This window comes from Ctenopharyngodon idella, chromosome 10 (assembly GCF_019924925.1).
Source record: "Ctenopharyngodon idella isolate HZGC_01 chromosome 10, HZGC01, whole genome shotgun sequence".
NCBI lineage: Eukaryota > Metazoa > Chordata > Actinopteri > Cypriniformes > Xenocyprididae > Ctenopharyngodon > Ctenopharyngodon idella.
In genome coordinates this window covers 26,683,976-26,696,061 of record NC_067229.1, presented here as the reverse complement: position 1 = coordinate 26,696,061, position 12,086 = coordinate 26,683,976, and positions in this window count along the sequence as shown.

Genomic DNA, 12,086 nt, shown 5'->3' with positions numbered 1-12,086 from the left:
GCCCCGCTCTCGCTTTCTGGCCTTTTCAGCAATACCGTAAATTCTGACATTGAAAGATTTCAGGAGGCGAAGAAACAGGCAGCCGCATTAAAGCAATATCTGCCTTGCTACTCTAGGTCCCGAGGGGCTGTTCCCAGCCATTGACAAGCTCCTCATACAAACAACAGCAAAAGGAGAGTGTTGCTAAGCGAGCCCCGCCACAAAGATCTCTAGGCGCTAAGCAGCACTCTCGTCTGAAGCCTGCAGAAAACGGATCTGAGGACCATTCTTCTGGCGAAGAAGGAAAGAGGTTCTGACGCCAGTCTCAGGCATTATTCGCTTCAGGATACCGAAGTCAACGCGAACAAAACATGAAGTTAGCCTCGAGAGGCTGATTCCCCTAGTAGATTTTCTCGAAGCATGGAAATGTCTTCTAAACGTGTCTCAGTGGGTCCTGCACACTCTAGAAAAGGGGTACAGACTTCAGTTCAGGTCTCGTCCCCCAAAATTCAATGGGGTGGTCTGAACTTTTGTAAACCCAGAGCAGGATCGGGTGTTGGAACAGGAAGTTCACTCGCTCTTGGTGAAGGAGGCCATAGAACATATACCTCCTCTCAAGAGGGAGTCCGGGTTCTACAGCTGGTACTTCATCATTCCAAAGAAGGAATCCTATCATAGGGTCCCATCATAGATCTGCAACATTTGAACCATTCTCTGAGGAGATTGAGGTTCAAAATATTAACTATCCTCATTATCGTGAGTCACATCAGGTCTGAGGACTGTTTTGTCACGATAGATCTAAAGGACACATACTTCCACATTTCCATCCTTCCTTTACACAGGAAGTTCCTGAGGTTCGCTTTCGGGGGCGAAGCGTTCCATTTAAAAACCTACATCATGATCTTGATCTTAATCTATAACGCGAGATGGGTGTCACCTTGTTTGTTTGCGCTTTAGTTCAGAGAGTCCTGTCAGTCGGATTTATAGGCTACAGCATGTGAATTCAACCATTTGTACCGAAATACATGTGGCCGGTGAACTGGGAGAAGAATAGAGTGAGCTCTATAGTTACTTACACAATGTGTATCCGATATGAATAAATGTTGGCAAATTATAGGCTATTTGAATGGATTGTTATTGGTGCTTCCATAGACATCAGTGTATATTTCATTGGCTGTTGCGTCTCGACGCGCCAGGGAGCCTCTTTGATACGTCGTTGATTAGTTCACACATAAAGATTGGCAAGTGCCAATCACCCGCAGATTTTCCCCCGATCACAGCCCAACCTGTCAGTGAGCTCGTTAACTTGCAAATCTGGCTTAAAATCCTGTAGTGTAAACTTGGCTTAAGGTGTACTTGGCAGCAATTGCAGCTTTCAATGCTCCATTAAGTGATGGACCTCTGGGGAGGCACCAGTTGGTTGTACGTTTCCTTCGTGGAACATGGAGGATGAGGCCTGTGACTCATACCAAAGTCCCAAGCTGGGTCCTGGCGGTGGTTCTCAAAGGGATATCCCTGGCCCCTTTCGAACCGCTTGAGTCAGCGTCTGAGAAGATTCTCACGCTAAAGTTGGCCTTTTTGCTGGCCATAATGTCCCTCAAGAGATTGGAAGACCTTCAAGCTCTGTCTATTTTCCCTTCCTGCTTAGAATTTGCTCCAGGAAGGGTGAAGGCTATCTTACACCCTAGATCTGGCTACATGCCTCTAATGTGCCTAGATCTACTATTCTTCAGGCCTTCCATCCTCCACCGCATGTGTCAGCGGAAGATGAGAGACTTCATTTATTCTGCCTGGTGCAGGCCCTAGAGTTTTATGTTCAGAGGTCTTCTCGCTGGAGGAAATCATACCAGCTGTTAGTATGTTTTGGGTCACCCAGGAAAGGATCCACAGCCTCCAAGCAGACAATCAGCAATTGGATTGCCAAGGCAATTTCTTTGGCCTACCGGGTGTGGCATGCCTTCACCTCTAGCCATAAGAGCTCATTCGACTAAAAGCATGGCGTCTTCTAAAGCTCTGCTTTCGGGGATCTCCCTGCAAGAGATATGTGATGCGGCGGGCTGGGCTACCCCGCATATGTTTTAGATTCTTTGTTGGCAAGAGAACCTATGTCCTCAGCCAGCTCTGAAGAAGATCTGGAGAGAGAACAAGAGAAAGAGAAGGACCCATCTCCCACTCCTCAGCCAGATCAACTCGTGAGTAGAAGTAGAACTCATGCGTATCATAATCGGGGTGGGCAGTAAACACGGAGGCATACATCTTGCATTGTTTGTAACATGATGTTCTCTTTTTTCACACTGAGCAATTTCTGCACACTGACAGCTGGAACTGTAACTCACACACACAATGTGGTCTCTTAATACAAAGAAACCTGAAGGCGCACCTGTGTCACGTCTATTTATAGCCTCTCATGAGCACACATTCCAATGACGTCATCGTCAGAGGTTATTTGAAGCCAAGTTCCTTGGCGTGTTTGCCACACAAATAGTCACACATTGCCACACATACTTCACAACCGGTCACACACAAAGGTGTTCCCATAATGCTATGAGCACAACATTGAGTAGCTTTTTTCAGGGAACACTCAGTTTCATAAAAAAAAAAAAAAAAAAATCATTTGTGTTTTGAAGATCAACCACAGTCTTATGGGTTTGGAACAAAATGAGGGTGAGTAAGTGATGACAGTATTTTCATTTTTGGGTGAAAATTTTGCCAATTGTTTGTCCATTCATGTACTGTTGGAAACCTTTTACCTTCCTTAAATAATTTAAGTACAATGAAGCTCTGATTAATTCTTTGTATGGCTCCATTGGTCAGATTGATGGCTGTCCTTGATGGGTTCTTGTTATCAGTCAAGTGACACTTTCTATATGTCTAATCCACCAGCAACTCGACTCCACCATTTTACAGTTACTCAAAACATTTAGGCATCAAATGAAGAGAAATAAATCTTTATTTCACCAGATTTTACAACTTTCCTGTTCAGATGTCCTAATACATAAACAATTTAGCTGGTGTTAGACTTCAATATAGTGGCGATTGCTACAGCATGACAAGATCCCTATAACTATCACCTTATTACAATTTTTTTTGTTTTGTTATTGTTTAAAATGCCTGTTTCAAAATACCAAATCTGTTGATGAGACTTCAAACTTTGTGACTTTTAAATCAGACTTGAAGCTTGAGTCTTATATTGTGTTTACATATGCGTATAATGTGGGGTTTGTTGTTGTTGTTGTTGTTGTTGTTGTTGTTTTTTTTGCATGTGTGTGTGAAAAAAAGTTTAGAAAAAAAAAAAAGAAGACCAAAAAAAAAAAAAAGAAGAAGACCAAATAACCTCCATTGTGATGCCATTACTACAGTCATATAATAAGGTGCACACAGTATCTCTCATGGTTTAAATTTAAGATTAGTGGAAATAAACATAATGATATGTTGAAATATTACAGCATAACAAGCATGCATCCTACACTAAACGGCAAATAATAATTCTGATTCATGGTCCTTAGAGATCTTTCATTTCACCAATTCAATTTCACACACAATTACAGTCGGCCCCTCAAACACAAAACAGCAGCAAGCATGCCGAAAATAGATACTGCAAAACTATTTAACGCGTAGAGTTTTTCCATTTACTTAAAATCATATTTCCAGACCTCAATTTTCTGTCTCAGGAGCCGCAAACATCACAAACTGACAGAAAAGCTCCCTTCTGAGAGGAACGCCAACCTCTTTCTAACATTTGAGGCCATATTATTTTCGCCATGTGCTTATTTGTTCCTGTCAGTAATACAATATCTCCATGTTAGTGGCAATAAAATGAGACGAAATAGGCTCAACAGATTCTTAACAAGGCATTAGGGGGTCTATAGGGACTGTTCACACAGAAGTCCATTACTTAGACACTGGGTCATATATCTTTTTCTGCAGATGGCTTTCCCTTTTAAGTGTCACCTGACACCATTGCTTCCACCATCATAGGCTTTGCTTTGCTTTTAAACTACTGTATAGTGGTTAATATTGCTGAAGTACGCAATGTAATGGCATAATGCACCAATTCTGCACTGAAGTATAAGCCAAGGACAAATAATAGAATTTACAGAGTTTGTTTAAATTGTTAGGAAACATGCAAAGCTTACAATTGCTGAGAGTTAGGGTTAGGGTTTTATAGTGGATCAGAATCGAGGACAGAGACTATACATTTTATAAAAATGTATTTTAATCCATTAGGAATACACTGAAAAGAAATGGTGTAGAAACAATGTTCACTCAGAAATTGCTAGTAAATTTCACAAATACTTACAAAGAAACAGCAAGTAACACTGAATTACATGTAAGAGAAAGACCGCACTGCAGGAACTGGGAACGATTTTGGTTATAGGAACACCTTTTGTTGGGACTAAATTAGCTCTTACTTCAGAGTAGAGTACTCACCTTTACGCTGAGGAGTTGTTGACATTGTTGAAAGTCGCGCTTAAATGAAGTTTCTGTCGGCCTGCTTACGTCACTTCAGAGTTCCTACTAGCAGTGCGAATGCAACCAGGAAAAGGGCCCTAGGGGAAAATGTAGTTCTCAGGGGATCTTCCTGGTGGGTAGTTCTATAACTGAGTTCCTATAACTACCTTGTGTGAAAGTAAGAAGAAGAACAAGTCATGTTATTGATCTTATTGTGAACGAATCATCCATACATATGTTTATTTTTATTTTTATTTTTTTTTTGACCTCATAATGTTTAATATTGATAATCTGTTTCACTCAAATGTATGTCACAATACAGAAGAAAAGATCTCCAGCTTTTCGTGTTTTCACTGTTATACGGTAAGGGACGCTATTACGCATCTTCTGAAAGCGTACTGAATCTCCTGATCAGAACACTGGCGAAAAAAAAAAATGCAGAAACATGCAAATGTAAGCAAATGTAAAATAATGCGATACTCAATATTAAACAGCATATAAATCAAAACTGCCTAATGTTACTGAATGAATGAAATGTATGAAAGCTATAGAACTGCTTTGGGGATGTTGATGTCACGATCTGTTGGTGTTGATAAACACGATGAGGGCAAATTACAATCAAACTCAGACTTTACTTGATAATGCACAAGGAAGATAACAAAGAAGGCACACCACACATATCACAACGTTAAACAATACAGGACAAAGACCAGACTGAAAAATTGGGTCAAAAGGAAAACTAACACAGAAGACAAAAAAAAAAAAAATCCAAAAACGCAAAGGCAACACAGTTGAAGGACTGTCATCTATGACATCTATGTTTTGATTATTGTTCTGAATCTGATCTGGATGTAGTCTTTGAAAAAAATGTGATTTTCTCAGCGTTTTGCTCAAAATTTAGTTTTTGTTCTTTTGTGAAACTTTTTTTCAAGTATTGAAAAAATGCAGGAAGCTATAAAGAATGTAATATAAAAAAAAAAAAAAAAAAATGTAATATAAAAAATGCAGGAAGTTTTTTTTTTTTTTTTTCTCTCTAAAGCTCTGATTTTTACTTTTGACATATTGTATGTTCGGATATTCATACAACAAAAAAATCTGGGGGCCATGAAACTTTTGTGAAAATGAACAAAAATGCTGGCGGTGGCTGCCAACTTTTTTCAAAAAACGCTGGTGGGGAAAGAGTTAATGCATTCTTTTAATACATAATTTGGGAGTTTGACACATGCAGCCACTGTAAACTGACATAATAGGGAGAAGTTTAAAAAAGCTTCTCTGTTCTATCAAAAAGTAACACTATATGAGTTTTGAATGACATGAAGGTGAGTAAATATGACTTTTAATTAGAGACCATTTTCATTTGTCAGAGAATTATAAATTTAACAAGCATTTACATGCACATTGCTTTCCACTGTTCTATCATGAAATGCAAAGCTCTGTTTAAATAAATTAAAAAATGCCACCATAACAAGACAGATAGATTTCAAGTTCAATGGCCTTCATTGAGTTCACCAGCTTTCATTCTGGCATGTGTCAAAGACTCAGTGCCAGTGTTGATATTGCTAATGGTTGCACAAGTAAAATGCTTTCAGAATGATCTCTTTTGAAATCCTCCCACTGATCGTGAGAGCGTGCCAAGTTTCCTTTGCCATTTCTAAACACTGACTCTAAATCAGGCTTTAATTAATTGACAAAATGTAGTGAGAAAGTATCACATTTCCTGATACATCCGCCTTAATCTCCATGCCAATAAAAACAAGCTCTAGCCCGATTTTCCACATGGCTGATTGCTCTGCATGGCACATGGTGCGATACTTCTGTATCTATCATCTTTACAGTGCTATAACCATACGTTCATTCTGTCATATGGTAATAAAGCAGCCTGCTGAACAGCATTCAAGCGCCCAATAATAGGAAGCGCGGTTGTAACTGCATGCTTATTGTGCTAGATATATTTGCATTGTCTTGTTTCAAGCTGTTTCATGATCATTTCAATGCAAACAAGCATATATGCCATTTATTTCAGTTGTATATGTTATTCTCTGCTGAACAGCCTGAAACATTCAAATACATTCAAAGACAATATATAAATTCAGTTTACCATGACTTCATAGTGCGCAAAGTAATAAAGCCTGTGATTTTTGTGACTGTGAACAAAAGAATCTGACACTGAACAATGACTTTGACAAGTCATTTAAACGGCAAGGTTTGGCATGCCTTAGGCAATAGAAAGGTTGTGCAGTGGGCTGCATAACTGGGCTTGCATGAAGAGTAGGGCATACTGGGATTAAACAGGGGCCAGGCAATAAAGTCATCCAGTGGCACTGACTTGTTTGCCAAATTAGGATATATTGTCACTTTAAATCCCCCCAAAGACCTCCCTCCATTATTTGAATGGACCATTCCCGTTGTCAGCTGAGGAAACATTCTTTGTTCTTCTTTAAGATAAAAGGCACTTAATTACTTTCATTAATTAAGTTCGTCCTTGAGGATTTTCACTCACTCAATTGTGTATGTCTCAGGTGGAATATTCTTCTCTTATTAAAGTTTAAGCGGCAATTTTGCCACTTTTCTGATATATGACCATCAGCAGATGATCATATTATTACAAAGATGCTAGACAACATTGTAATAATATGACAACAGACTTATATTATTTTAAAATAATGTTGCATAATGTTAAATATGACACTATAATGTTCAATTACCACCTAAAAAAAAAAAAAAAAACTGATAAAAATTAAAAATTGCTGTTTCAGTAACATTCTAACAATAGACAGAATTCCAGAAGGTTTAAAAGCAGAAATGTGAAGCTCATATTCTTATATATGAAGAACTTATTACATGAATTATTCAGAGAAAAAAGTGAATTACTCGGTACAAAGTTGTCTATAGCATTCTATTTGAGGTAGGACTACTTTTTAAGGTGGCTGAACTTGTTTATGCATTACTCAAGAAATTTCTGTGACTATCCTTGTGAAAAAGAAATGTGGTTAATTGTATTGAATGTGCACTTGTAGTGTATTCCCAATCTTAAAAGTATATTTAAAAAAAAAATGACTTGTAGATAATATTATTTAATGACATAATAAATTAACATAAAGGGCACTTGAATGTATTTCCATCTTAAACATTTCAAAAAATGAATAGTGTGTGTATATATATATATATATATATATATATATATATATATATATATATATATATATTAAATGAAATGATAACACTAATTACAAGAACAATTTTTCAAATAACTTTTGGGGGGGATTTGAGGTCATTTAGATATAATTTAGATTTTATTTATGTGTACTTTTCTCTATTCCACCATCATTTGTATATTCAGATACTCAAATTTTGGAGTCAGAGAGCCAGAGAGCCAGAGAACCGATGCAAAGGGACTCCAATGATCTAGGTTCCCACAATATAGCCGCAGTGACGACCACCTGTGATGATGGCAGGGATCCGGAGGGCTGAAGTCAAGCTGGAGGCGGAGTCTGAGGAAGGGAGGAGCTGGCCGAAGCTGAAGGGGTGGAGGGCCAGAGGGCAACGACTGGCTCCCAAGTCCGCTGAGTAGGTGAGGCTGAATGCCCGATGGTCACTGCCAGCATTGAGGGAGGAAGGAGCACAGGAGCCAGGGCGATAGGTCGAGGAGGAGTGGAGCACGCAGAGGCAGAAGGCGGAGCCACGGGGTTCCCACATCCAGGAAGAGATGGCTCCCAGCCGGCCCGAGGTGTTGACTCGCCACTGAGAGGGGGCACTGTAGCGATGACTGGGTGGCAGGAGTTGCTGGGGACTGGAGAGGAATTTGAAATCTAACAAAAAATAAAGCAGTCTCAACAGCATTCTGGAGAGGTAGTGGGAGAAGGAGGTTGGGCAGGATCACTGAGTTCGGGACATAACAGTCTGATTCAAGTGGTAACAAAGTCAACCTCTCCCCAACAGTTCTCCAGTGCAATTGCGAAACACTCAATCTCAGTGGCGGGAGGGAGGGTGGTGCTCACTTCCATCCCCACGAATTCCACATTCACTCCCTCAGCGATGGATGAAGCTGCCGGGTCACACACCTGGTCAGGCAAGCAGTACTCAAGCTCTGTGTAAGATGTTCAGCTCAGACGCTCTTGTTTGCGCTGGCTCACAAGTCACGGCGGAGTTGCTCTCGTTGCTTGCGGTGGTCTCAGGCTGCCAATCCCCGCAGTTTGGGTGTTGTTGGCTGGGCACTGGGTAGTCAGTGGGGCTGGTCGTTGATGGGTCCGACAGTAAGCGACGATTTGCAGGACACCAGCATTCACTCCACAAAGTCCATGAAGCTCCCTTGTGGTGCTTCCTCGGATAGCTGTTCTCTGGTAGCAGTGTAGGACAGCGAGCAAGCTGCAGAGTCATCTGGGAATGATGTTTCATTTGCGAGTCTGAGGAACTCTTCGACATGATTCTCAAGGGAGCTGTCCTTCTACTCAAGGCACAGTTATTGTATGGCTGGCAGATCCATGGTGAATCTATGGCAGATTCATCGAAAACAAAGAAAAACAAACACAAACTTCAAAAAACATGCCACTAATCTTTTCTTGATTCAGCCTTCTGTCTAGTGATGGGACAGTTGATATCGGGGCTCCGATGCTCCGACACAGTTTTCAAAGCACTATTGTATCACACACTGTACCGATGCTTGTATCGAAATGACAATACCACGTGATTGATGACGTTTGAAGCTTCGAACGTCATGCAGTATCGGAAAGTCAGGACAGATGGTTTGAAAAAATTGGCACTTCATCTGATGCATAAAAGGAAAATGTATTTAATCATGTTTTATTGCTGGGGTCTCAGATACTCCGAAGAGAACATAAGGGTTAAACAGCTTACCCAAAATATTTTTTTCAACTACTCACGTAAATTATGATCACATCATTGTAAATTTTATATTATTGATCAATATGTGAATCCGTTGACCAGGCTACACATGACACGTGTTGTGGTCTCATTGTCACAAATTAATTCAGATGAGATTAGATCAGATTACAAACCCGATTCCAAAAAAGTTGCGACACTGTACAAATTGTGAATAAAAAAGGAATGCAATGATGTGGAAGTTTCAAATTTCAATATTTTATTCAGAATAGATGACATATCAAATGTTTAAACTGAGAAAATGTATCATTTTAAGGGAAAAATAAGTTGATTTTAAATTTCATGGCATCAACACATCTCAAAAAAGTTGGGACAAGGCCATGTTTACCACTGTGTGGCATCCCCTCTTTTTTTTATAACAGTCTGCAAACGTCTGGGGATTGAGGAGACAAGTTGCTCTAGTTTAGGAATTGGAATGTTGTCCCATTCTTGTCTAATACAGGCTTCTGGTTGCTCAACTGTCTTAGGTCTTCTTTGTCGCATCTTCCTCTTTATGATGCGCCAAATGTTTTCTATATGTGAAAGATCTGGACTGCAGGCTGGCCATTTCAGTACCCGGATCCTTCTTCTACGCAGCCATGATGTTGTAATTGATGCAGTATGTGGTCTGGCATTGTCATATTGGAAAATGCAAGGTCTTCCCTGAAAGAGACGACGTCTGGATGGGAGCATATGTTGTTCTAGAACTTGGATATACCTTTCAGCATTGATGGTGCCTTTCCAGATGTGTAAGCTGCCCATGCCACACACACTCATGCAACCCCATACCATCATAAGATGCAGGCTTCTGAACTGAGCGCTGATAACAACTTCGGTTGTCCTTGTCCTCTTTAGTCCGGATGACATGGCGACCCAGTTTTCCAAAAAGAACTTCAAATTTTGATTCGTCTGACCACAAAACAGTTTTCCACTTTGCCACAGTCCATTTTAAATGAGCCTTGGCCCAGAGAAAACGCCTGCGCTTCTGGATCATGTTTAGATATGGCTTCTTTTTTGACCTACGGTGGATTGTGTTCACCGAAAATGTTTTCTGGAAGTATTCCTGAGCCCATGTTTTGATTTCCATTACAGTAGCATTCCTGTATGTGATGCAGTGCCGTCTAAGGGCCCAAAGTTTATGGTCATCCAGTATGGTTTTCCGGCCTTGACCCTTACGCACAGAGATTGTTCCAGATTCTCTGAATCTTTGGATGATATTATGCACTGTAGATGATGATAACTTCAAACTCTTTGCAATTTTTCTCTGAGAAACTCCTTTCTGATATCGCTCCACTATTTTTCGCCGCAGCATTGGGGGAATTGGTGATCCTCTGCCCATCTTGACTTCTGAGAGACACTGCCACTCTGAGAGGCTCTTTTTATACCCAATCATGTTGCCAGTTGACCTAATAAGTTGCAAATTGGTCCTCCAGCTGTTCCTTATATGTACATTTAACTTTTCCGGCCTCTTATTGCTACCTGTCCCAACTTTTTTGGAATGTGTAGCTCTCATGAAATCCAAAATGAGCCAATATTTGGCATGACATTTCAAAATGTCTCACTTTCAACATTTGATATGTTATCTATATTCTATTTTGAATAAAATATAAGTTTATGAGATTTGTAAATTATTCCTTTTTTATTCACAATTTTTACAGCGTCCCAACTTTTTTAGAATCGGGTTTGTAGATAGAACTGTATTGATCCAAGACAACAGTGATTCCGTATGTCACAGACTTCAGACACTTTGTTTGGTCACATGCTTTTTTAAACCGTAGATCTGCTCCACAATGATTTAGATATGGTGGAGAAAACAAGTCTGACCACCAGATGTCGCTAATGCGTACTATGTTAAAAGCTTCGAGTAATGAACCGTTTTTCAGCACAATTTGATGAAAGCCTCAAATGCTTCAGAAAGCCTCTGTTTCCCATCACTACTTCTGTCATGTCTAGTAGAAACACGCATGAGGACGAAGTTGAAGGATCAAGAGTCTTTAATTTAAACAATATAATTCTCAGGAACACAGAATTAGCTTACACAGAATCATAGTATAGATGAGGCCAGGCAACACAAACAGAAATGGTCTGAACTTAAATAGAGGCTGTGATGAGGTGTGCACAGCTGAACGTAATTACAATCAAATCAACAACCATGACAACAGATTAACTAAGGTGGGGAAATGGTGTAAAACATAAACAAAGTTCACATTGAGAGTGTGTGACATTCCTGTTCATTTCTCTCAAAAAAACCCTGACTTTTCTGCAATCATTTATAGACAAACTGTTCTATAAATGAACATGCATATCATCAGGACAGTGTATCTATTATTTGTTTTGTATATTGTCTCTTGCATTTTATTTTGTTTTAGGCATGCTTTATGATTAAACCACTAGATCATGTAACCTTATCTATACCATGCTTCCTATAAAATTAATAATTGTTTAATGTCCTACACATTGGTGTACATCATAGCATGCATTGTATTCTTGATATATTAATTTAGAGTATGAAGGGACATAATCCGCTAATCCAGTTACATATGCAAAATACCATAATTAAAGACAAAGGATCATAAACTTTCCCTCCAAAGGTTTAAGTTCCTATTGGATCACTGGCCCCGTGGAGGAGTGACCTTCCTCAAAGGTTAAAGAGCACCCGTACAGTCCCACTAATCTTCTTCTGTACGTCTCCTGGTTGCTGTTCGCGTGAGACCTCACCCGGCCCCAGAGCCAGTGCAGCCGCACCAACAGGCCTCAACACACAAAGCCATGTGTAA